This window comes from Struthio camelus, chromosome 7 (genome assembly GCF_040807025.1).
Source record: "Struthio camelus isolate bStrCam1 chromosome 7, bStrCam1.hap1, whole genome shotgun sequence".
NCBI lineage: Eukaryota > Metazoa > Chordata > Aves > Struthioniformes > Struthionidae > Struthio > Struthio camelus.
In genome coordinates, this window is record NC_090948.1 from 33819436 (window position 1) to 33842779 (window position 23344).

The window sequence follows — 23344 nt, forward strand, 5'->3', positions numbered from 1 at the left end:
CCAAAGTTGTCCACCTCTGGTTTTGTTTTATGGATGTGCTGTTGGCCTGTTCCACACGTTTGGCTCTTTGAGGCATTTCTGGAGCAAAAAGTTTTAAAATACCCAGCCTACGTTGTTTTCCAGTCTGCTGTTTAATTTATAGTCTGTATCTGAATGGAATTTAAATACGAACCAGAAGGAAAAACAGTAAGGGATTGCTTGTGTCACAGCTTTACTCTGGGCATGAATTTATGTTCAAAAGGTTAATCTTCAGGTTACTAAGCTTCAAATTTAAAGTAATTAGTAGCGTATTATATAAACTGTTATATAACATCTGATGTCATTTTACTGGCTCATATTTTTTAATTTTTTGCCTTCTCGTTTCAGCAAGGAATTATAGGGCAAAGCTATCCTATCCAAATTAAAAATGCCATCATGTTTGTCTAGATTAAAATGCTATAATGAATTATACTCTAGCAGCAGAAATAGAGCATTATAAACAAAACAAGTGATGAAGTGGTTGTAGTCTCCTTTGCCCTCACGTTTTTAAAAACCTGGCAGTGCTTTTAGCTTGATATAAGTTTAATCTTCCTAATGGGAAAATTAGATTGGAATTTGTGTGCTGAATATATTTATCTGTATCATGCATCTGATTTGTAACTGGAACTGGATCTTTCAAAATAACTCTTTATTTGTCATAACGTAGGTTACGATGAGATTCTTACTGAAGATTTTAAATAACAAATTCATAGCTATGCATCCCAGATGATCGTAAAATTTCCTCCCTCATTTGGTATAGGTTATAATGGTTCCTGAAAGTATCATTTCAAATGTAAGACAAAAACAAGTTTCACACAGGGCTTTGTATGTCACTTATGTATTCCTGTAGAACATCCATTAAAATTGCTGGGGCAAAATAGTACTCCAGGATGATTTGCTAGTCTATTATACACCCAGCCTAAGACTGTAAATAAAGAACTCATTCTGTAGAGAGCACTAAATCCATTTTTGATGTTCCTCAGAATAAGATGGAGATCCTCTTGTCATCAACCTGTGTTAAGAGGTTTATACAAGGTTAAAACATGCTGCAACTGTATTGGAAGTTTATTTAACACCTCTGTAATTGGTGTTCAGAAGTCCTCAGCAAGGAGAATTGGTTTGTGCTGTTTGCTTAACATGCAAAATTTAGTTTGAACTTGAAATCTTCTGAAATCCCTCAGAACATGCTTTGCTTTTCAAACTTTGCTAGCTGGGACCAAATGAAATGGCTCTTTAATCACTGTTGTTTACACAGTCCTACCCTCCTCTTTGAGGATTTTCACTGGACAGAGTTTCCAAAACGTTGAATTCAAAGCTGGATGTTGTTAATCTTAGTCTGTCCTGTGTTACACCGATGTTTTTTAAAGCCAAGCTCAATCTTTATCTGTTTCTGGAATACACTCACCTCAGCAAATGCTCAGTCCACGCCTAGGATTTGAAGGTCCTCCTGAAGCAATGCTGGCATGAGATCAAACCTAGTAGAGGCAGGTGTGGGGAGGCCCATACAGCGCGTGCACTCGAGCTCCACTGAGCAGAGCGATGACACCAGATACACCTGGGCCAGATGCCAGGTATGCATGTTTGTATGGTTACTGTTGAGGGCAGTGGAAGTGGCGCTCTCAAGCTCTGGCGCAGCAGCTCAAGCTGTTCATCAGAGGAAAAGTACAAGATGAAGGTACCTGCTCAGGCTGCTGCTGCTGAGCATTGGATTCTGCTAACACTCCAACTCCACTCTGGGTCTCCTGGGCCCAGATTTCACCAAAAGGGCTGTGGAAGCTGAGCCGTCGCTAGCATCGTTCCTGGGAAGGAAGCGCTCAGCACCACTGGAATGTACTTTCTCTCCTAGGTCTAGCAAAAAAACATTGCAGTGGGATGCTGAAATGATGCACCTGAAAGACGCCAAGGGATTCTATGAGCCCTGACTTGGCTAACTACTCTCATATGTGAGATACCGTTCAGACTTTGTGAGTATGTGGCTTGACTTCCCAAATAGGAAGGAACTATGTGCTCTCCAAAAGGTAGAGCTCGTTTCCCTTCAATGTGTTCTTGAGCATATGTAAGAAAAGATTATCAGGAAGAGCAGGATTGTTCTGTACGGTCATACTCATCTGCTTAACTGGTGTTTCCTCAACCCCAGTAGATTACAAATTATTTCATGATCTTGTGGGCTTGTTGATGTCTGAAAGATTAGGTGAGAATTCTAGGTTTTCAGACTACTGGAAGAAAACGATAGCTGAAACTTGTCGGCCAGCTATCACCAATATTCTCTGCACCAATAGTGGGTACAGAGAGTACCTTCAGTTAACAAGCTTTCCCTGCAGATGAAATCGGAGATGAAGAAAACTGAAAGGCTGAAGAAACTGATGATGCAAGTTATAACAGATGCCTCAGAAGCTGGATCGACGTTTGGGCTTGTTGTGCTGGTTGCACAGCACTTTCTGTTTTGAAGCGTCAAGAATTTCTTACAGAGAACAACATGCCACAGAGAGCTCTCAAGGGCTCCAAGTGAGTCAGCAGCGAGCCAGCGAATGCCCTTCCCTTCCTGAAAGGGATTCCAGCAGTATCTCAGGCTGTCCAAGATTAGGTTATCTCCCAGCATACTGCAAAACATACCACCTACAAAGAGTTGCCACGAAGACGGCATACGTGTACTACTCGGCCACAAGCAATTTGGCTGCGATACTGAGAACTTGCCAAGCCACAGCAAAGGTCAGTGTTCTGCCCTGGGTTTGGCGCTGCACAGTGTACCTCAGCACACATGACGACAGGTTCCAGAACCACACTGGCCCTAGTCTACCAAGTGCTTCCTTTGGAAGCTGTTTTGGTCTCTTCCACTGAATGCAGTTGGAAATAATAATACACACAGGGCCACTAAATCTCTTTACTACATCCTCTCTACCTCTTCCCCCATCTCGTTTCAGCATTACTACTTCTAGAAGATTTTACAAGATAACTGTCCTCCTTGCTCCACAGAAGTGCATGAGAGTTGTTCTTCAGCAACAGGAAGAAACTTCTTAGTGTCTTGCTCTGGAAAACATAAATCTTGATCCTGACCTATTCCTGAAGACTGTTCTAGGAAAACAAAGCTTCCGGGGGGGGGAGGGGGGGGAGGAGGAGAGAGCTTCTGTTTTGGGACACTGGCAGTAACTTCCATCAGTCCAGGCTGCTTCATGGTACTTGATTTATGGCCGAAGTTTCCAGTGCCAGTCCCACAGAAACAACAGGCATTCATGAAATTATCAAACCTGAATTTGCATGTCACAATATCCAGCGCTGATTCGTCTGTGGAGTACCAGGCAGTGGTAGTTCCACGTTTACAAGAAAAGGGGAGGTGGTTTATTTAGAAGTGGACTCATCGGCTATGATGTCCAATCATAAAAATGAGTATTTTCTAGAGTAACTCTAGTTGAGATGCTGTAAAAGGTATGGATCACGTAACCTCTCGCTCTCCATGTTTCAGAACACCCAGCAGCATAAGCACCAAACTGCACACAAATGTAAGGAAGATTACAGCCCTTCTGCACTTTTTACCTACATAAGGAGAGCATGAGGAGGCCCAGGAACATTCATAACCTGGTTTTGAATACAGTTTGCAAAAACAAGCTCCTTCAGATCGTGAGTTCAAGAGCGACAAATGTATCTCTATGCTGACTTTGGTAGCACTGTAAAAATACAGTAACAGGAGGTCAGTAGCTGCTGAAGGTATAATGCGACTCTGCTGTAACTCTGCCTTCCCTGCTCTCTCCTGCAGCTGGCAGTAGTGGCTGCCTTGAGTGCTGAAGGGTTGTTTGAAGCATGCTGGAAGTCCTGAGTCTGTGATCAGAGGCTTGGCCCCATGAGGGGGGAAGATCTGAGATCTGTCCTACTCCCTGCTGTGCTTATGTGAGAAAGGCGGTAAGTGCGTGTGGGGTGGGCTCCAGAAAGCCTTCTTTCAGCAACCTGTAGTCTCATGTGGGGGAAACAGCGTGCAGAGAGCAGAAGTGTGCATTCTTACCTGTAAGCTATCACACCAGCTATGCTTTCCTTTAGCTCTGGCTAGGGACCTCTTGTGCTATTGTATAACCCAGCCATGGCTCTCAGGACAGATTGCCAGCAGAAGGGTTCAAAGGAGGGTTCTAAACATACCGATTCTTGGTAATAAGATGGGGATTTAGGATGGGAATATGAGGTTTTATGAAAGGAATGTGAAAATAACGTCTTAAATAGCATCCTGTGCATATGGTTAAATAGATTCTGAAACATAAGAAAGGTGACCGCTCCTGCTGAAGTTTACATGTGTCTACAGGAAACAGACTGTATGTGAATACAGGATGTCTGTAGTTAACTTACAGTACTACTCTCTTACAGCACAAAATTTACCAAAGAGACGCTATTAGTAACGTTGGGGCAGGCACGTAGTGCTTTACTGTCTTACTGTTTGTCACTGTTTGCAAAGAATTAGAAGGCAATGAGCACATGGATAAAAAGAGCCTTCTTGGAAACTCAATGGAGGGAAAAGTGTCAAGGAGATGCTAATGTCGCAGCATAAACTGCAGGAATGCAAACTGCTGATTACCAATGGCTATCAGGTCCAACTGGTGTGGAGCAAGAGCCTTAAAGTAAACCAGCAAATGGCTGTGGTTTGTAATATGTCACTTACAGTCTTTCCTCTAGTTCCAAATTTGACCACAAACTTTCAAAAGATGTTCAGAAATAATCCCATAAACCACAGGTTAGCAAGTCTGATTTCATTGTAAGGTAAACTGCTAGAAATTCTGAACTATAATAAAGTATACACTGATTAGGTACTTGGCTAAATACTGGGGGGGAATCAGCTGCTGTAATATAGAAAGGAACAGTGAGTAAGGATTGCTCTTAAAATTCCTAAGGAGTTAGTAAGAGGATAGCTGGCATGCAGTCAATTTAAAAATAAAAAAAAATTGCAAGTGTTGGCTGAAAAGAGTTTGGGAGGTCATGTAGTCCAGACCTGTGTCTGCAGTGAGATGGGTCACCAAGCTAGATCAGGTCAGCCCTGGCTTTGTCTAGCCAAGTCTTGAAAAACTCCAAGGCTAGAGATTTCGCAGTAAAGAAAATAAGGTGTTCTTGTCAAATCAAAAAAAAAAAACCAAAATTTTTTTACCAAGGCCTCCCAGAGAAACAAAGCTATGCCTAAAGAGAAAATAAGATAACCAGCAGTCCAAAGGATGAAATGATAGGAGCTGAGCGGGAATAACGGTTTCATCCTTTCAAGGAAGGAGAGCCCTGCTGGGTCACCAGGACATGGGCCGAGTTCTGCACCGTTCCATAGGTCCATGACTGACGTGACGTGGGGAGCGTGTAGGGTGGGGAAAGGGCAGCAGGCTGCAAGTGATCAGTGATGCACGAGAGACGCATACTATCTGAACGCAAAGAACTGTAGAGGATCTAGTAAATGACTGCATGATAAAAAGCGAGATTAAATTCATCACTGATAAATGCAAAACAATGCACGTGAGGAAAAGTAACTCTATAGCTACGTGAGTCTAAACTATAACTTTTCCCACCAGGAAAAAACGTCACAGACTACTCCCTTTCAGTAGTGGGCAAAGACAACTATAATATGAGGAATTATAAGGAAAGGAACAGAAGCAGAAAATGGGAAACATCATCATCTCACAGCGTACATCTATGGTGCTGCTGTATTTTGAATATGGCATGGATTTAGGAGATAGCAGGACAGAGGAACGTAGAGAAAAGCAACCTACCTTCCTTTCTTCTGCTTTATACCCTAAATAATGAGACTTACAAAACAGCTAGGAGAAGTTAATTAGGCCAGAATTCTTCAGCTTGGGGAATAATGACTAGAGGCATATGATCATGGAGAACAGTAAACTGAAATATGGTGTGGAAAAGGTAAATAAGAAATTACTCTTTCTCCCAAAAGAGCTCCCTTTCCCTCTTACAAGAGGGAGCCTAATGCAATTATCAGGCAGCAGAGTTCAGAACAAGCCAAAGGAAGTTTTAACACAGCACAGAATTAAACTGCAGAACTCATTGCCCCACAATAACAGGGGGAGCCAAATATAAATGGATTTAAGAAATCACACAAATCCAGGAGGAGTGGTCTGTTAGTGGCTGTGGAAAATAATGGTCTTGATTCAACTTCTCCCTGGGGAGCAGCTGCTGGAGGGACATTTACAGACAGATCACCTGAACTCGCGTGAGCTTTGTGCGCTCTGGGGCACAGCACGCAGAAGGGAGAGCTGAAGGTTACGTTGACCTACTGCTCATTTCTGCACTTTCTGGTTTTCAGAGACATGAGCTGTGCAAAAGTTGATGTCCCAGACAACGGGCAAGAAACATCAAGGATGGTGTCGCTTTGAATTTAAACTACGATTGTTCTTGTGGTTTCCCCCGCCCCCCCCCCCCTTTTTTTTTTGTTGAGTGGATTTCTTGGATTCCAACAGAAGAGAGAAATGGTGTGAATCATAGGAATTAGTGGTCCTGTTGGCAGCTGAAGTTCAAGTGTGGGTTGCTGTTAAGCCCCACTGCCATTCCTGGAGGTAAAAGCTGTGCTTCCTGCACAAGCCCTGTCATCCTGTGTAGTCCCCTTTTGTCCCATGTGCTTTACTCTAGTGAAATGTGGTACGGAGGGTACTTCACTATGTTAATAATACATCTCAAGCAACAGCCGGTGGACTCCCACTGTGAACTTTTTGCTACTAAGTCTTAGCCATTGTATACAAGGCAGTTAAAATTCACTGAAATGCGTGAGGGAGTACTAGCAGGTCTCCCCTTTCAAATTTCGCAGCATTCCCCCTCTCCCTACTGCCTCCTTCAGTTTATGGGAGCAAGCATGCTCTTCAGTATGTACATGCAGCAGGAACAGCTGTACTCAGAGCCTCACTCCTCGGTTAACTGGCAGTGCCCCAGACACCGCAATGCTTCAGAGTTATAGTTGGGCTTAAAGAGTTGCGTCCCTGTGTGACGATCCTAGAGGGACAGACTCGCTGGGTCTTAGGCTCCCACACCAAAGCACTGGTTTTTCTACGGAAGGAGCTCCTTGCACATGCTTGGATGGTGGCATGGGTCTATTCCCGCTTCTTCAGTTCCCTGGGTATCTATTTTCCAGAACCTAGCAGTTACCCATTTATCCCCTCTGTGCCTCTCTCCTACCTCTAACTTCCCTTCACCTCCCTGCTTTTTCCCAGCCCCCATATACCTAGTGTGCATCTGTAAAAATCATCTGTATTCTTTCAAAAAAATCATTCAAGTCCCCTCTGAATAAGCTGCTGCACTCAGACTGTATTTTCAAAAATATTAAACACCATGGGCAGACAGACATGCTGGCAGATCTTGCTCAGATTTCGACGCTGGGTAGGGTTCCAGCTTCTCATCCCTGAAGATGGCTCAAGTTCCGTCCTCCTATGTATCCCCTACAGCTGTTCAGGTCACATGAAACCAGGCTGCTGTGAAACTGCCTCACCCAGCCTTTCTGTAGCTCGTTGTTTGGCACATCACACATGCCATCGCAGGGGGCTCAGCACTCCCTTTAACGCTGACGTCTTCCTCAGAGCAAGCGAGAGTCAGGCCGTAGCTGTGAGATGAGTGACTAGCAACAGAGACCACTAAGGGGGTGGCCAGGCCTGTGGGCACACTCCCCCTCGCCTTATGAAATGCTAGTTTGGGGGTAGTCTGTACCCATAAAGTGGCATTGCTAAGCCCAACTCACGCTCTGTTGCATGCCACTTGCTCTGGGTCTGCCCAAGGAAGCGTGCAGATTTTAACATAATTATGGAAGTCAGGCTTTAAACAGGACTTTTCAAACTTAATTGCATATGGAAGTGACACTAATTCAGACAGCATCTAGAGGAACGTACACTGCTGTGGCGTAAGTCCAGCTCTGTTAATTATTAAGGAGCAGTATTTTTAGAGTCTGCATTTGCAATTGATTCCACATGACTGTGTCCTTGTTCCCATGAAAGTTCATCACAATGTCAATTCTTATTTGATTACAATCTTTATTTTAAAGACGCTACTGCGTCTGATGCAAACATCAGATGTTTGCAAAACCTTTACTTGATTTCTCTGGCCCTGCCCCCAGAAAGCTAAATTATTCTATGCACTTTAGCCATATTTCTGTAATACTACCGAGTGCCAAGTTTACCCAGGATATGAGTTCACAGAAAGAGAGAGGGAAGAAAAGTTGGTCTGCAAGAATACAGAGCTCCTTACAAAGAAACGTGTAAATGTTTTCAGTTAAATAAGTAATCTGCCATTCTTCCAATTTAAACTTTTTAAAAGAATTATTTTAATTCAAAGACTTTAACTGCAGCATTTGCAAAAGCAAGAAATCTGTTCTGCCAAAAAAAAAATATCCTCGTAGCCTTGATGGCTCTTAGTATTATTTGCCTAAATCCAAAGACTAATTTACATATAACAGCATACTATCGCGTCAGCTTTTAAATCTTCTTAAAATTCTCTTCTTGCTAGCCAAATTTTAGTTACTTTCTTCAAGGAAAGTAACCTGTGGTCTAGAAGCTCTTCCACATGCAAGGAGCTTCATCCTGCGACTCTGATTGCACTGAGATCTTTGAGTATTACTGAGAAAGCTTAGAACAGACTTACCTTCAAAATCTTGATTTTGGTCAAAGATCCTATATAAAAAGCCAATAATGTATTGTTAGTATGACTGAAATCTTAACAGTCTAATTCAGGAATCATTATTAGTACAGATCTAATTATTACAGAAAAACCTCTGTATCTCTATAAAAAAAACCTCTATATGGTAAGAGTCCCAATAATACAGTTAAAATTGTTATACTTACCCTTCTAAGTCTCTGCCCCTTTTCCTGGTGTTATGCTCACCCTTCCACTGCTCCTCTGGATCTTAAGGCTGCTGGTTTCAGTCTGGTGCTGCAGGTTTTATAGCCAGTCATCAGCAACTGGAGGATTTTCTTAAGAAGACTATGTTGTTGATGGCAGCTTCTTTCTCACACTAGGATCCACTTGGGCTCATTTTTATATGTCTGCAAACATGCTTCTACAGGCTGCTCTTTCTTCATTGGTCTGCAACTCCCCATTACATCCAAATACAGCCATACATTTACTGTATGAGGTGCGCTTTACTTACGTTGTTCTTTGCTCTCTTTGTTACCACGAAAAGGGGTTTTGTCTAGCTCCAGGTCTGTATTTTTGTAATGGACTGTCGGCGAGTTGTTTATAGCTGTGGGGTGCCAAGCTGGTGCCAAGCCTGTTCCCCTCATCCTCGGTCATCCCACGCCTGTATTCCTCCATCCCACCTCCTGTGTCTCTGCTTCTCTAGGCTCCTGCTATTGTACAAGGCCTGTATTCCTCTATCCTACACCATTACATTAGTTGCAAGTATCTCGTTCTGCCCAGAGTAACTACCTGTTACTACTAGCTGTATAAAACTCTGCTTGTACTATATAACAATAAGCACAAGCAAAAAGAAATTGGCTATAACCCCCTGATCAGAAGAAAAAAAATGCTGTTAGAGCTAAAGCAATTCAAAACAACGCTGCCGACAGGTCAATGAAAGTTCAGCGACAAATCTCAGTCCTGAGGCCTTGTAAACTCAGTACGAAGCCTGTGGCCTATTAGTAGCAGTAGCAATACCTATTACAGGGCTACCAGCACGTAACTGCTGCATCAGCAGAACGGAGGTAAGTAATGCTGCTCCTGTGTTCTAGCTGCAGTCAGAGCAGGGCCTGCCCCCTGGCAAAAACTGAGGCTGTACAGGTGCAGAGTACCAACATCGTGGATCTTAATTATTGCTCAGACAATGAAAGAACTCAGCCCGACATTAAGACCTTGCTCCAAGCTGGCTGAGCAGACGCTTGAGCGGAAAAATAGCTTTCTTGTGAGATCAGCCTATTCAATTCAGAGAAGCGAGAAGAGCAACTCATTGTTAAAACAGAAGGCAAAGTAAGGCCGTTTCTCTGCCTGTCAAGTAACTGGTAACTCCTCCCAAGCTCTTTACTCCACGTGCTTTGTCACGTTTAGTTAACTCTGTCCTATGAGAGTTGGGATTTGTAAAAACACTTGGCAGAGGAAATACTGCTTTCACACATAGCAAGTGCCAAGCTTTTAAAAATTAATACTGAATAGAGAGCGTATTTGATTTTATAAAAAGGTTGTTGAAATAGCCCACGTTTCACACTGAGCTTTTAAATAATGCCTTGTGAATTTTCAGGAATAATGGCTAACTGTCATTGGAAATACTATAAAGCTATGTGTCTTTCAGTAGTTACAAATCTACTTTTCCCCTGAGAATAGGGAAGGGAAGCCATAGACGCTGGCGTGCCTCCGGGGGCCGGGGGGGTCGGCTCGCCGCTTGGCAGTCGGGCGACAGCAGTTGCTGCTCGGCCAGCACCTCGCGAGCGGCTCTGACCCAGCCAGCGCCTTAGGAAGTCTCCTGCCCCGGAACGCTTGGGAAAGGTAATCCCCGCCCATGAAAGGTAGGAACTGAAACTGCATCAGGTAGACAGGACTTCATTACACCTGCTGGAGGGACGCCCCTTCCGAGCCTGAGTGTAGTTCACAAACGGGACAGCTCTCCCAGACCCGACCTCTCCCAGGGCTCGGGGGCCCTGCTGCTCCTTTTGCTCACCGAGGGCTTGTGAGCTTACATTTCTTCACCGATCCCCCCTTCCGTGCCAGACTGTGAGAGGAGGAGCTGTGTATTTCCCCGTCTCACGGCCACAGGGCAGGGAGGCAAGTAAAAGGCCGCGAGGCGCTCAAAGAGCAGGGTGAGCGGTGGTAAGCTTTTATTCCTGCTGCCTGGATTTTACCGCCGGCTGCAGAAAAGCTGGGTAGGGCAGGAGCAGGCGCTGGATTTACCTGGTCCCCGGCGGCGCGGGCGGTTCCTGGTGGAGGGGGGGGGGGAAGGGGCACAGCCCCCCCGGGCACCGTGCTGCAACGCCGAAACGCGAAAGAAAGTCTGTGAAATAAATTCACGCGGCTCGGAGTCGGTTCTCGCCGCTGAGGCCCCCAAGGGCGACGCGAGCCCCGCAGCTACCGCGGGCGGGCGGGCGGGGCGGGGCGGCGGGAGCGCAGCGCAGCGCAGCCGTTCCAGAAAGTTCCTCGGCGGCGCGAGGCGGCGTGGCCGTTACGCCCTTCGGCGTCGCGAGGCGGCGTGGCCGTTACGCCCTTCGGCGTCGCGAGGCGGCGTGGCCGTTACGCCCTTCGGCGGCGCGGCCGCTCGCCTCGCCTCGCTTCGCCTCCGGGTGCTTTCTTCTGCTCGCCGAGCTGAACCACCGTCTCCAGGCTTACGGCGTTTTTATTTTGAAGGGCAGAACTCCTGATAAAATCCTGCAGGTAAAGAACGTGTTTTTTCGCCAGGTTTTGTAAGCGAGAGATGACCCCGACGCGTGGTGTTCCCCCCCCCCCCCTTGCTTTCTGTGTTCGGGGCGTTTTGGCTGCAGCTAGTCGTGGATTTTCTCTTGACCCCCCCCCCCCGGTGGAAAAATACTAGTTTTTTTTTTTTAGAGTTGAAACTGTGAGAAAATAATTGTTTTATCTGAAATATCTGATGCAAGGGAAAAAAAAGGTATTTATAATACATCTAGTTTCACTAAGGATTACAGGACTTTTTTTATTTAATTCAGTTCAGAGATTTCAGTTTACTTAATGCTGTTCAGCGATTACGGTTCTTCTACACCGTAACGGTGTAAGTCTTGTTTCCTTAGGAAGCCAGACAGAACTGACAAAAACTAGTAAAACATACTTACAAGTATTACCTCCCTCCCCGTGAAGGTGTGTCATCTCTCCTCAGCCCCAGAGGGAGACCCTGCCACAGTTGCCTGTGCGTGGTCCTGTCATCCCAGTCTGTCCTGTTTGCTGACTCGTGACCTTTCTTTCATTCCACACAAAGCCAATGTCTATTTTCATAAGTCAAATTTTTAAACTGTAAGCAGTATTTTTCTTGAGGGGGGGAAAAAGATGGTAGAACCGTTCTCCTACACAATGCTGTATGCTCAGCGTGCGTTCTGGAGGAAACTAAAATATATTGCTGGGGGGAAGAAAGAGCAATAACTCAGAATAACAAAGTCCTACTTAAAATGGTGGTTGAGGCTTACATGTGTTGCAGAGTAACCAGCGACAGGCCTATATCTGTTGAAAAGCTAGAAGTGAGAAGTTAATTGTTAACTGTACCAGTGGTTTTCTATGCAGGGGAAATTGCCTTAGTTTACAGATGGTGCTGATGAGAAACATCTGATTTTGAGTGACCACACTGAAGGCTCACATCTCTGCAGAGATTAGAAAAGCCGCTCTGTGGTCATTTTGGGAATGTTTAGCTATCAGTAACAGTTACTAAAGCTACTTGGTGTCAGATGTTGCTTGGGAGGTTACTAACGGGGGGGGGGTCCATGCTTAATTATATGATCCATCCAGCTGTGGTTTCTTTACTACTGAAAACTGATGTGCTTTTAGGTGTGAATTCTGTGTGAGTGGACATATGCATCAAACTGCAAACTGAACGTGAAATAGACCCTTCCCAAATTCCCTAGGGATGCACCAAGGTGGAGGCAGCCATACTCTTTGTCTGGATGAACAGAAAGCAATAAAACATAAGCTGGAATGTTACTATTTGGACTTGCAGAAAAGACTCATTACTGCCCTTGTGCAAATGAAGTAATGAATTCAAAAGAGAGAATAGACTAGTGATCAGGATGTCTATACCATCAAAGATCTTTGCATAAAACAGAAAATGGCCTAATTCAACAACGTAGGAACTAAGCAGAGGATGGCTGCAGCTTGAGCAATTAATTATTAAGAATCAGGAGATAGGAGATATTACCGGTGGGGGGGGGGGGGAGAACACAGCGTAACGTAGAAGTGGCTGCTGAACTGCATATAAAGTGAAGATAGGACTTGGAGGCTTTGTTTCTGTGGTGAGGGATGACTTGAGGTCACTGACTGACGTCTCATGTTTGCAACCGCTCGTGTTTTCCCCAGTGAGGAAGCTGAGGGCTGGGAGTTGAGTGATTGTTGGGGTGCTAGGAGTGCCAGCGGCAGGAAAAGGGAGAAGAGAGAGCACTCAAAGGTCAGCGGCTGATTCCAGACTGGTTTTAGTGCGTTGCGTGCTTGCAGGGGAGGGGAGAGACCAGCCCAGAACAGCCAGCACCTGAGTTGTTCCCATCTCTGTCCTTTCCCTTTTGCGAAAGGTGACTGATTTATTAAACTTAGCAGAATGCTGCCCTCTGCACTGGGCTGCTACCTGTCCTCTCTGACTTTGGTATGAAGGGAGTGGGAAAGAGGTTGGATCTCTCTGGCTTGGCTGTTGTGTCAGGACCTTTCCTGTTCTGTGCAGAAGTCTGTTTGGGAAATCTAGTTACGCAGAAGAGCCTTATTTGCTGCTTCTGACTCCCAAAATCCTTTGCTTCAGGGAGATGTGTCCTTTTCTGTAACTCCTCATAAGGTCACTTTTGAACTGCTTGCAGTTAAAAATCTGAGGTTTTTTTTGGCTGCTTTGTTTTTTGCAAGAGCAGAAACGTTAGCTTGTTCTAGCCAAGGGCCAAACAGGATGTTCCGTGGGGCTACTTACGCTTCCTTTGCAGCCTCAGTGGAATAAAGAGCGCGTACGCTCTCGCTCCCTGCCTTAAACTGCAAAGCGTTGTTAGAAAGTGTATCACTTCAGGAATAAACATGAGGGTTTTCATATCCATAGTCTGTGTTTGTGCTTATTGGAATAAGTAGGAAAACGTCTTTGAGCAGAAGGCTCCCTTTCTGAAGGCAAAGCGTAATGGATCTCTGTTGTTGCAGTATAAACGTTTTCTTTAGGCCTACAAGTATTCACTGTTTTCCACACAGTTGTGGAATCACAAAAGGGCTGAACAAAAACGATAACCAAGTTATATAGTCTCTTTTCCTTGTAGCTTGTCAAAATACTATTATGTTGCAGATTCAAGACTCCAGTGGAATACAGGTTAATAGAAAAGGCTCACTCTTGCAACCTTCCTCCGTGCGGAAGCTTAGAAGGTTTTTGATTTCTTAAGCAGTTGCACTGTCAAGAGCGCTTGCTTAAATTCTGTGGTTAGATAACTGCTGAGATGGGCTGTATGCCTTGTTTTCTGTTTTGTTCCTGATCGCCTGGTACATTAAGCAGAGAATGGTACAGGCGCTAAGTGAATCCTTGTTAAAATCCAGGCACGCAGTTTCTATTTTAAAACTTGCACGTGGGATTTTTTTATACTACAATACTGCTGACTTGGCTGTAGCTATACTTAGTTCCTTGCCCTCTGTCCAAGCCGTTTTTAATTCCAGTGTTCTATTTTAAAGAAAACTGAGAGAAACAAGAGAAGAAGCGCTTATAATTCAGTCCCCTCGTTTGCCTCCGTGAAGACAAAGATTGAAGTTACTCTTGAGAGGAGGGTAGTAGGTTGTCCAAAATTATTTAATAGTATTACAGAGTCATAATTCATGCTGGTCACATCTTACAATAGAAGTACAAATTGTACTGTTTGTGAAATTTCAACGTTCCCTCGCCCTCAAAGAAGGGATCGAGTCTCTTCGTTTTGCCTGAAGAACTCGATGCTTTCATTGACTTCGCGGTATGAAATCTGGAAGCAAAGCTGGACTTTTAGCTTGTTGGCGATAATTAAAAGCAGAGGTTTTGTTTGTGCTGAGTCACTTTTTTTTTTATGCCATACGTCTCTATGTAATAAGCAGCTTGTTGCTAGCTTTTTATATATAGTTATGTTTCCTGGAAGGCCCGTGAGTAGGCTACATTTGAGAAAATTCAGTTGCAGCTGAGCTGAGTTACTGATGATTGTATTTTAGTATTATGAGCTGAGTTACTGATGATTGTATTTTAGTATTATCATCAGGAGCCCATCCCAGCTGCTCTGATCTTTAAATAGACACTGGGCACTGGCAGAACCTCAGGAGGCAAGCGAGTTCTGTAGGGGTTTCTCTCCTGAAGTTAAAAAAAAAAAAAAGTAGGTGGTCATCCTCTTCTGAATCCGTGTGTACTGGTACTACTTCCGGTTGTTCATCATTGCTCCCTGGCTAAAATTTCTTGCCATCAGAGCTTGTTCCCCATTGGCAGCCAACTGAGCTGGTCCTGGTACAACCCTAAGTCTGCTTTGAGAGAATCATTCGGATTCCCTGTGACATCCGCAAGGGCAACAGCTGATTTTGCTGACTCAGCCCCTCATTGCTAAGATGTCGGCCGTGCGCTTTTCCCCCTGTATTTATCTGACGTAACCGTGCTGCCAAAGTGTGGATGCGTAAACCAAGCTGCAGTGTGCGTGCAGCATTACAAGTAACTCGGCCAGTCTGACGCTTCCTTCTAATGGCAATGTACTGATTGTAATTCTTTAAAATGAAGAGAATTAATAGTGTGAAGAAGCGCTGGCTTCTTGTCTTTGGAGCTTAAGCGTATGGCTTCGCCTTCCACTCAGCTGTAGAGCTGTCTCAGAGGCTCTCCTCGTGGTAGAGGAGCATGGCAGAGTCTTCACCTGCACTCTGAGGTAGTGCCCCTCAGTCTGGATAGGTAAGTGTGTGGCTAGGAGGAGTGTGTTTGTGTGTGTGTGTGAGGCTTTCGATGTCAGAATAATTTGCACTGCGTGGGCCTCAACAATACAGGTAGTGCAGTTTCTTGGCTACTTTCTTACTCCCGTGCAAAGATCCCCGAGAAAACTAAGAAGCCTTTAGAGCAGATTATATAAAAGCCTGCATTCTGAGATCTGTATTTCAGCACTTCTGAAATTTTGATGTAGTGTATTACATGAGGCAAGTACGTCGTCAGGCTTATGGCAGTCATCAAAGAGAGTCTTTGGGAGTGGTAGGGGACTCCCCTGGACGAGGTAAGTACTTGCCAGACAAGCTTTGAAATTTCTTTTGTGACATGTAGTGTACAGTAGAAAGGAGGACCAGACGTTTCTCTGCGATAACTATAGATTCTGAGATGAAAAACAGCAGACAGGAAAATTCAACCAATAAAACATAGGAATATCTAGCTGCTCTAGCAAGGGTTTAAGCCTATCATTGCTATGTGCTCATAACTGAGGTGTTACCATGTATAGCTGTTTAGGAGAAACGTAGCTCAGGAATTTTTCAGTTTGATTTTTGGGCTGATGTTCTGCAACAGAGATTGCTGGAGTAGGGAGCACTGCCTTTGATTCCTTTCTGCTTAGCTCAGAAATCTGCAAAAGCTTTACTTTAAGTGATAACTCAGAATTGTTAGCATCAATTAGCATTAGGATCCATAGCAGACTTGTTTCTCCTTTCCTGAGCCCCTCTAAATTTTTCCAAATTCTGGGTCCAGATCTTTAGCAAGGCTTAGTTGGGGAACGTCAGTGACTTTTACTTGCTTTGGTGCATAACCTTCAGCTGCACCTTTACATGCACTTATGTTTTGAAAACAAATGCCTCAGTCCTTCCAAAAAAAAAAAAAAAAAGCCGAATGCCCCAAAAGACAATATCCAACTTTTGTGATTAAAGTGAACAAGAGTGTCCTGTTTCAGTGCACAGTCAGTGAGAAACATCTGCAGATACGTTTCCTTTAGCATAAATACAGTGTGGTGTGGCCTGTAGTTCAAAGTAATGCAGCCATGCAGAGTGTTGATAACTGGAAGAGTGGTGTGTCCTCGAGAGGGGTTGGACAGCTCCTCGCTAGCTTGCTTTGCTTTTCACCTTTCACGCGTGGCCCTGCTCTAGGGAAGTCAAGCAGAGGTTCACTAATGAGATTGATTGGAACAAGAATGGAGATAGTGCAGATGTATTTTTGTTTGTGTCTATCCTTCTCCTACCCTTCATCTCTTGTCTGTGGATTGTCAACTTCAGAGCTTTAAAAACAACTGACCGTTTTTGTAGGGAAAACGGATACAGACGTGATGCTAAATGAACGAGCTCATTGGTAACCTGCTTGTTTGGAGCAGACGTGGCAAGGCTAATTGGCAAAGAAGTCTGAAGTAGAAGTGACTGGCAAGGTGCCCCATACTGCCCTGCCCCATGGCCCTTTCTGCCTTGCTTGCAGGAAGGAATGATACTTGCATCTGCAGCCTTGAAAATAATCCTATTAGACGCTTCTGCAAAAAAAAAAAAAAAAAAAAAAAAGAGGCAGCCAACATGCACTCTGATTAATCCACAGCGAATCTATTGTAAAGACACCCCCTCCCTTTGCAGCCTCGTATTTCCACATGCTGTTGAATTGAAATGAGCACGAGGTTGCTCATTTCAGATATCTAGGAAGACAGGAGGGGGCTATGACAGCCTGGCATGCTTTACTTATTCAATTAATGAACCATATGAGGAAGGGAAGAGTTACAGGAGATCAAAAAGGAGCTGTCATTGGCCTCGGTGCCCCTGCTGGGTTTCAAATTTAGCAAGAACAAACTCCTTGTTTCTGGGATGAGGGAAAGACCCTTTTCCATAACTGAAACGTCCCAGCTGCTGTTTGTCCGAGCCTGTCCTACTCTTCCTCAGCGCCTTCCTGAAGCAGGTGAACGCTCATAGGAATCTCTTCTAAGGCATATATGCATTATTAACCGTTCAGGTTGGATAGCAGCCTTGCCCTGATTTGCTTTTCTGTGCATTAAAACAGAGAAGCAAAGGGTGAGGTGAAAAACATTGGTGCCACTGAGCAGACTGGGAGAAGATAGAGCTTTTCTTCCAGAGCTTCCTGCTATTAAAGGTTTTATCCTTCGTCCCTTAGGAAGTGAGGTGCGTGCTGTTGCACTGTTTCTCTGCCAGGTCCCTGCCTAATACTGTTGATCAAGTTCGGCTGAATTATCTCAAAGATAGTTTCTGTGAAGGCCAGAAAAAAATGATGGTTTGCATAGAGGGGAGAGAGACAGACAAGTGAGTTCTCCCAGAGAGAGAATACTGACATAGTTCAGGTTATCTGTGTTCTGTTTGGCATCAGCCAGCTGTGCAGGCAGCACCGGCTTAGCACTGGCTGTCCCTTGCCTGTGGAGGTATCAAAAAAGATGGAGCTGCTGCTAGTGATAAGAATGAGGGTAGTGGCGGTGGCCCCAAGAACAGGGAGCAACGTTTTGTTGATTACCGGTTTTAAGGGGGCAGTAGCATATTCTAATCTACTTGGTTTCAGAATTCAAGATAGCTTCAAATCAGCCATGCCAACGACTTGCACGTTTTCACTGTGTAAATCTGCAACTCTAAGAATCTTTGGGAATTCTGGTTTGGGTTTTTTTTCCAATGAATTTGTTTTGTCTGTCGCATAGCTGTTGTATAATTAAGTCTTTTAGAGTTTTTAAGTTGAAAAATTATGTAAATAACACAAGTGGGGAAAAAAAAAGCATGTTTGAAACACACTCCTAAGTCAGAGAAATTTCTGTAGCAGGAGAAAATATTAGAAAGAGTGAAAGGAAAATGATCAGATCAGGAGGGGGAGTTTTGCTTCTGCGTTATCGCGTGCTCAGTGAGACTCACAGAGCCTGTATGTCATTGGAAAATAGTGGGTGGTTTGTTCTTTGTATATGTTTTGTTTTTGAAGAACTGTAGCAACCTTATGGACAAAGTCGACCCTTGCAACAAAGGGTGAAGAAGGGATTTTGGTTTGAGGAGAAGAGTCACAGGCCTTGCTATATCATGAGCTGGGGAAAAAAAAAAAAAAAAAGGGAAGGCAGTGACTGAAACTTGATAAATTTTTGAGAGGGAGAACGAGAGAAGAGAGGGATTATTTTATTCTGTATCACTTTAATCCAGCTCTGACAGCGGCAGAAAAATGGAGATACCCTCGCTTTATGTACTCAGTAGAAGTGATAAGAAGTGGATTTCTCCTGAATTTCAGTCAGCGCCTACTAGCTCTGCTCCTATTACAATCACAGAAGGGTAGGCCTTAGAAAGAGACAGTGTTTGTGTTTGCTAGTGCCATCTACAGGCTTTCAGAAGTAAAAATATGGAAATGTGTTGTATTAAACATGAAATAACAGCAGTTTGCACACTGTAAGCCAGACAGCTGAAAAGATGTTAATAAGCGTTATTTACCTCTGAACAATACACTGCTGCCTCTCTACGGCTAAGCTGGAAAACTACATATGTAAACAACTGATTTACTAAAGCAGCTTTGTACATAATCACAGAACTCCATCTTGGTATACTGTAGTGTCATTAGATGCATTGCAAACCCACTGATATTCTGTGTTTTGTGAGGCTGGAGCAGGCTCAGATTGCAAGCAGGCAAGCTTCCTGTTTTCATAGTATTGCCATTTGGACCTACAGAATTTTCGAGGAATCAGTCTATTGCTATCTGTCAAACTGTTTTTCAGAGTGAGTTTAACTCCACTTCTGAAAAGCTGATAGCATTTGAATACAGTCCAATTTCCTTTATAACTCATGCTTAGAAGATTAGTCAAGGTGGAAATCTGCAAAATAGCTTGGGTTACATGACAGCAAACATTGTAGCCTCAAATGAGTGAGAGCCCCTTAAAATCGGTGAGAGACTTTACCTTTTGACTTCAGAAGATTTTGAGTCTGACTGTTATTTGCTCTTGCTCTGGATAAAAGGCTTTAGGCATCTTGCACATTTGTGTAATGTTCAGCATGTCTCTGCTGGGCAATTACAAAGATGGGGCGTGACTCAGCTCTGCCTGAACATTCTGTGGGATGGATTTTTTTTTTCCCCAACATAGGCAGGACTTACAGTACTTATATCAATTTCTGTTACCAGAGTATCAGTTTAGTGGCTTATAACTCAAAACATTTGGGCAGAAATTTTTCATAAGGGGACATTGGTGACCCCTCCCTGCCCCCCCTCCCCCCCCCCCCGAGTAAAAGCATATATAGAAATGTTTTGGGAGTTTTATGTAGTGATTCCATTATTTTGGAAAAGAGACTTAACATACAGTAGAGATTGATGCTTTTTGTCAGGGAAAACTTTTTGACTCTGTACTCAACTTGGAATGAATTTCAGACTCTCAAAGCACTGGCGTTAATACGTGTTCAGCAAAGGCTGGTTAGAATTTAACAGCTGAAATTTCTGTCCATATGGAGAGTTAGCCTGTGAGGTAGCTAACGAGCAATAAATTCATACCCCAGCTCATTTTGCACTAATATCCTGTGTAGTCAAGCCCTGAATCTGCAGTAATTCATGTTGCTTATGAAAAGAGAGGACAGAAAATGAAAGTGTACTAGAAAAGTAAACAAATAATTAGCCCCAATATTTGCAGTATTTTTAGAAAAATAAGCCCTGAGCAGTAGGATGTATCTGTTAGTACATTTTATTGCTAGATATTGCTGTAACATCAGAAGACCGTTGAAAATGAGCATTGAAATCTGATCTGATTCCTACCAAATGTTTTTGTCTGTATTCTTCCTTGGATAGTATGTGACCATTATCAAAATGAAAATTTATTTATTTATTTATTTCTATTTTTACTTTTTTTTAAGGCAGAGTTTTTCTCTCACATAGGTAGGTAATGAACGTGCTGCTTCTTAAATCTCTACGCAACGCTGGTATTTTTGTGTGTGTTTTTATAAAAGCTACCTCTTGGCATGTGATGAAAAAGTGTAAGTACCACTCAAAGTAACTGTTTCTATCGTGTTGCGTCATTAAGAGAACTTACTGATAAAATGTGTCATTCTTATACCAGACAGTTATGTAGATAAATTGATGTTGACCTTCTATCACTTTCAGTGATCCATTCTTTTGGGAAAACGGGTACGTGCAGTTTCTCTTCCCAGAAAGATTCAGTTTCACGTAGACCTTGGTTGGGGAAAAGGTGAACCAGTCTATTGCTACTTATTCCCAGTCACTTTCAATCCTTAGACCACTCTGTATTGGTTTATTATACCTCCCCTTGCCATATATTCATCATAGGATTTATTTTTCCATTGCAGTCTTCCTAAAACTGTGATAATGACTTTATTTTACTACTTTAATATCTTTAGAACACACAATTTTGAAACCTGTAAGAATGTAAGCCAGGATGATTTCAGAAGAGCAGTTAAGTTTGTGGTTGCGTTTTGGAAGACAGGATCGTTATGTACCTTTTTTTTTTTGTGTGTTCTAATAAATAAATCTGTGACAAAAATCTTTATTTCCATGTCAGAACTGTTCAGTGAATGACACTGGAGGTGTTTAAATCAAAATAGTCTGTAAAACTGAAGCTCAAATCTTAAATGTTAGCTTCTAGCATTACTTTGAGTGTGCTGTGATAAATTAGCCAGTAGGTTGAATTCCTGAATCTATCTCAATTTTGTCTTTTTTGGACTTTCAAAGATGGAACAGACTATAGCTGCTAAAGCACTATTTCTGTGGAATAAGTGACTCTCCGAGTTCTGTTACATTTTGTTCCTTTTATCGACTCGCTAATTATGCATGGTGAGAGCCACACTCTGCTCCTGCCCTTTTCTGCAATCAGGAAGATAATAAGGTAACTTTAAATGCTTTTCTTTCTTTACCCCTCTACAAGACGAAAGTGGATCAATGGAGAATTCTGTAGCAAGCCAAGCTGGTTTTGTAAGCATAATGACTACCAATTGAATCGGGTAAAATTAATTCACTCCAATTGCTTATCTATATTGTGGTTATGTGTAAGGTGCCCACTTCACAAAATATCTGCTCACATGAGTGCGTTTTAGAGGAAGTACCACAGAGCATTTTGTGTCATAAAATGGATTTCTTTGGCATGTAGGTGACAGCTGAATACCATAATGAAACATTCAATAATTGCATGCAGTGGGGGAAACCTTGGTGGCCCTACTGGGACCAGTTGCAAAGCTCTGGTCATTTGTAGATGAGCAGGTGAGTAAGCAGTTAATCGGGCATGTACACTAATAATAAGAGACCTCTGTAACCTAGGGCATATAGTGGGCCTTGTCCTGCTTGAATAGCTCTCCCCTTAAAATGACTGTATTACCAATTAGACTTCTCTAAGCTTGTTTTCCCTTACATCAATATCCTTTGTGTTTCTCTTGTCTTTTAAAGACTTTGCAGTTGATCCATTTCCTCTTTGATTGTGGTTAGCTCACTGGGGGAGGCCAGGGTTCCACTGCAGTCACATACTTGTTGTGTTTTCACTTGCTAATAATTTCCTTAGACTCATTGTTACTAATTTCCATGGATTTATTTTAAGTTAGGAGATCAGAGGCAGAGTTGAATATCAAATCCTAACCGGTAATTAGGAGGAGGATGGCAAAAAAGAGCCCCGGCTGAAAACACACTTACGTGAGCTGTAAAAAGGCAAAATACAAACTGCGACCCTAAAGTAAGAAGTGATTTTATTTTGTAAAAGCTTACAAACACAAATTACTGAATTCATTTTGGGCCGTGTGTTGTTTTTGACACAACCAGATGAATTTGTTTCCCTGAGCACTCAGAGATGCTGAGTTAGTTTTGTATATCCTGCAGAAAGATGAGACTTCAAGAGAAAGTTACCAATCTAGTCACCTAGTTAATCGCTACAAAAGGTAGGAAGTGATGTAGATTTTCGATGTGCATTCATGGTGATTCACTTCATAATTACAGGATCCCTCGTTTGAGGAATTTGAATGTTATTTATCTGTGACCTTTTGTCCTTTGTCATCTTGGCATCCTTCACCTACCCTATGTGCAATTTTAGCTGGCGTAGAGCATAATAACTTTTGAATAAAAAGCCTCTTAAAAATCATTCTCTTGATTCAAAGGTGTACTTAAAAACTTGCTTCCTTTAAGTTTGTACATTTTTCTGTTGAGTAAAATATTATAGGAGGGGATCAATGGGAGTCGTTTGCAAGCCTGAGTGGTTTGCTGAGTCATGATCCGCTAGGCTTAAATGACTGCACCTTCAGCTGGTATATTTTCTCTAGCACATTTTTATGTTAACCCTCTTGAGTTACACGAATAACTTGACAGTTCATTCTGTGTTCTTATTTTTTAAATAATTGGCTCCTAAGCATTCAGGAACGTGCAGGACTGTTTTAGAGGATGTTGCTTTATATTGGAGAAAAATACAGTTGTTTCACAGTGGGAATAAACTTTAATCATTATGGACCTACTCATGAGCCAGAATACGCTAGTCTAATTGACTTCAATAAGTCTGAGCTGAACTCAGTCAACCAATTTAATTTTTAAACATGTGATGTGAAGTCATGAAAGATTGAGGGCTGTGATCTTTACATCCATTAAATAGTGATTTGAGAACTTCAAATGAAGAACGCTATTTGAGAAGGCTAGATAAGCAGAATTTATACTATTAGTTGGTTCTGAGTAGGTAGCCCACTTCTATTTTTTTTTCCCCAGAGGACTGCATAAAGATGTAAAGATACTGCACCAAGACTCGGAGTTCCTTTGTACATGGAACGAGTAAGTCTTCAGTGTGCTTGCAGACCATACGTTCTGGCTGGTGGGGTATGCAAAGGCCTTTGGCTTGCAAGGCATCTCCTGGAAAGGCGGCTT

General features: G+C 43.1%; 1 protein-coding gene and 1 long non-coding RNA gene across 3 annotated transcripts in view; one reads left to right on the top strand and one right to left on the bottom strand.

The window, feature by feature from the left end:
- Positions 1-7513: 7513 nt before the first annotated feature.
- On the bottom strand, positions 7514-9329 carry LOC138067833 (uncharacterized). Its single transcript, XR_011142245.1, has 3 exons — positions 8805-9329; positions 8605-8633; positions 7514-7588 (listed from the first exon to the last, which is right to left on the bottom strand). It is a non-coding gene; the product is annotated as an uncharacterized lncRNA (long non-coding RNA).
- A 1703-nt stretch (positions 9330-11032) lies between these two features.
- The window catches only part of GRID1 (glutamate ionotropic receptor delta type subunit 1), a 605033-nt gene continuing 592721 nt past the window's right edge, over positions 11033-23344 (top strand). The window contains exon 1 of one of the 2 annotated variants that reach the window (XM_068950711.1): positions 11033-11316. The gene's annotated coding sequence lies outside the window, so the exon portion shown is untranslated. The remainder of the gene's footprint in view (positions 11317-23344) is intronic. The other variant, XM_068950715.1, reaches the window with a different exon arrangement.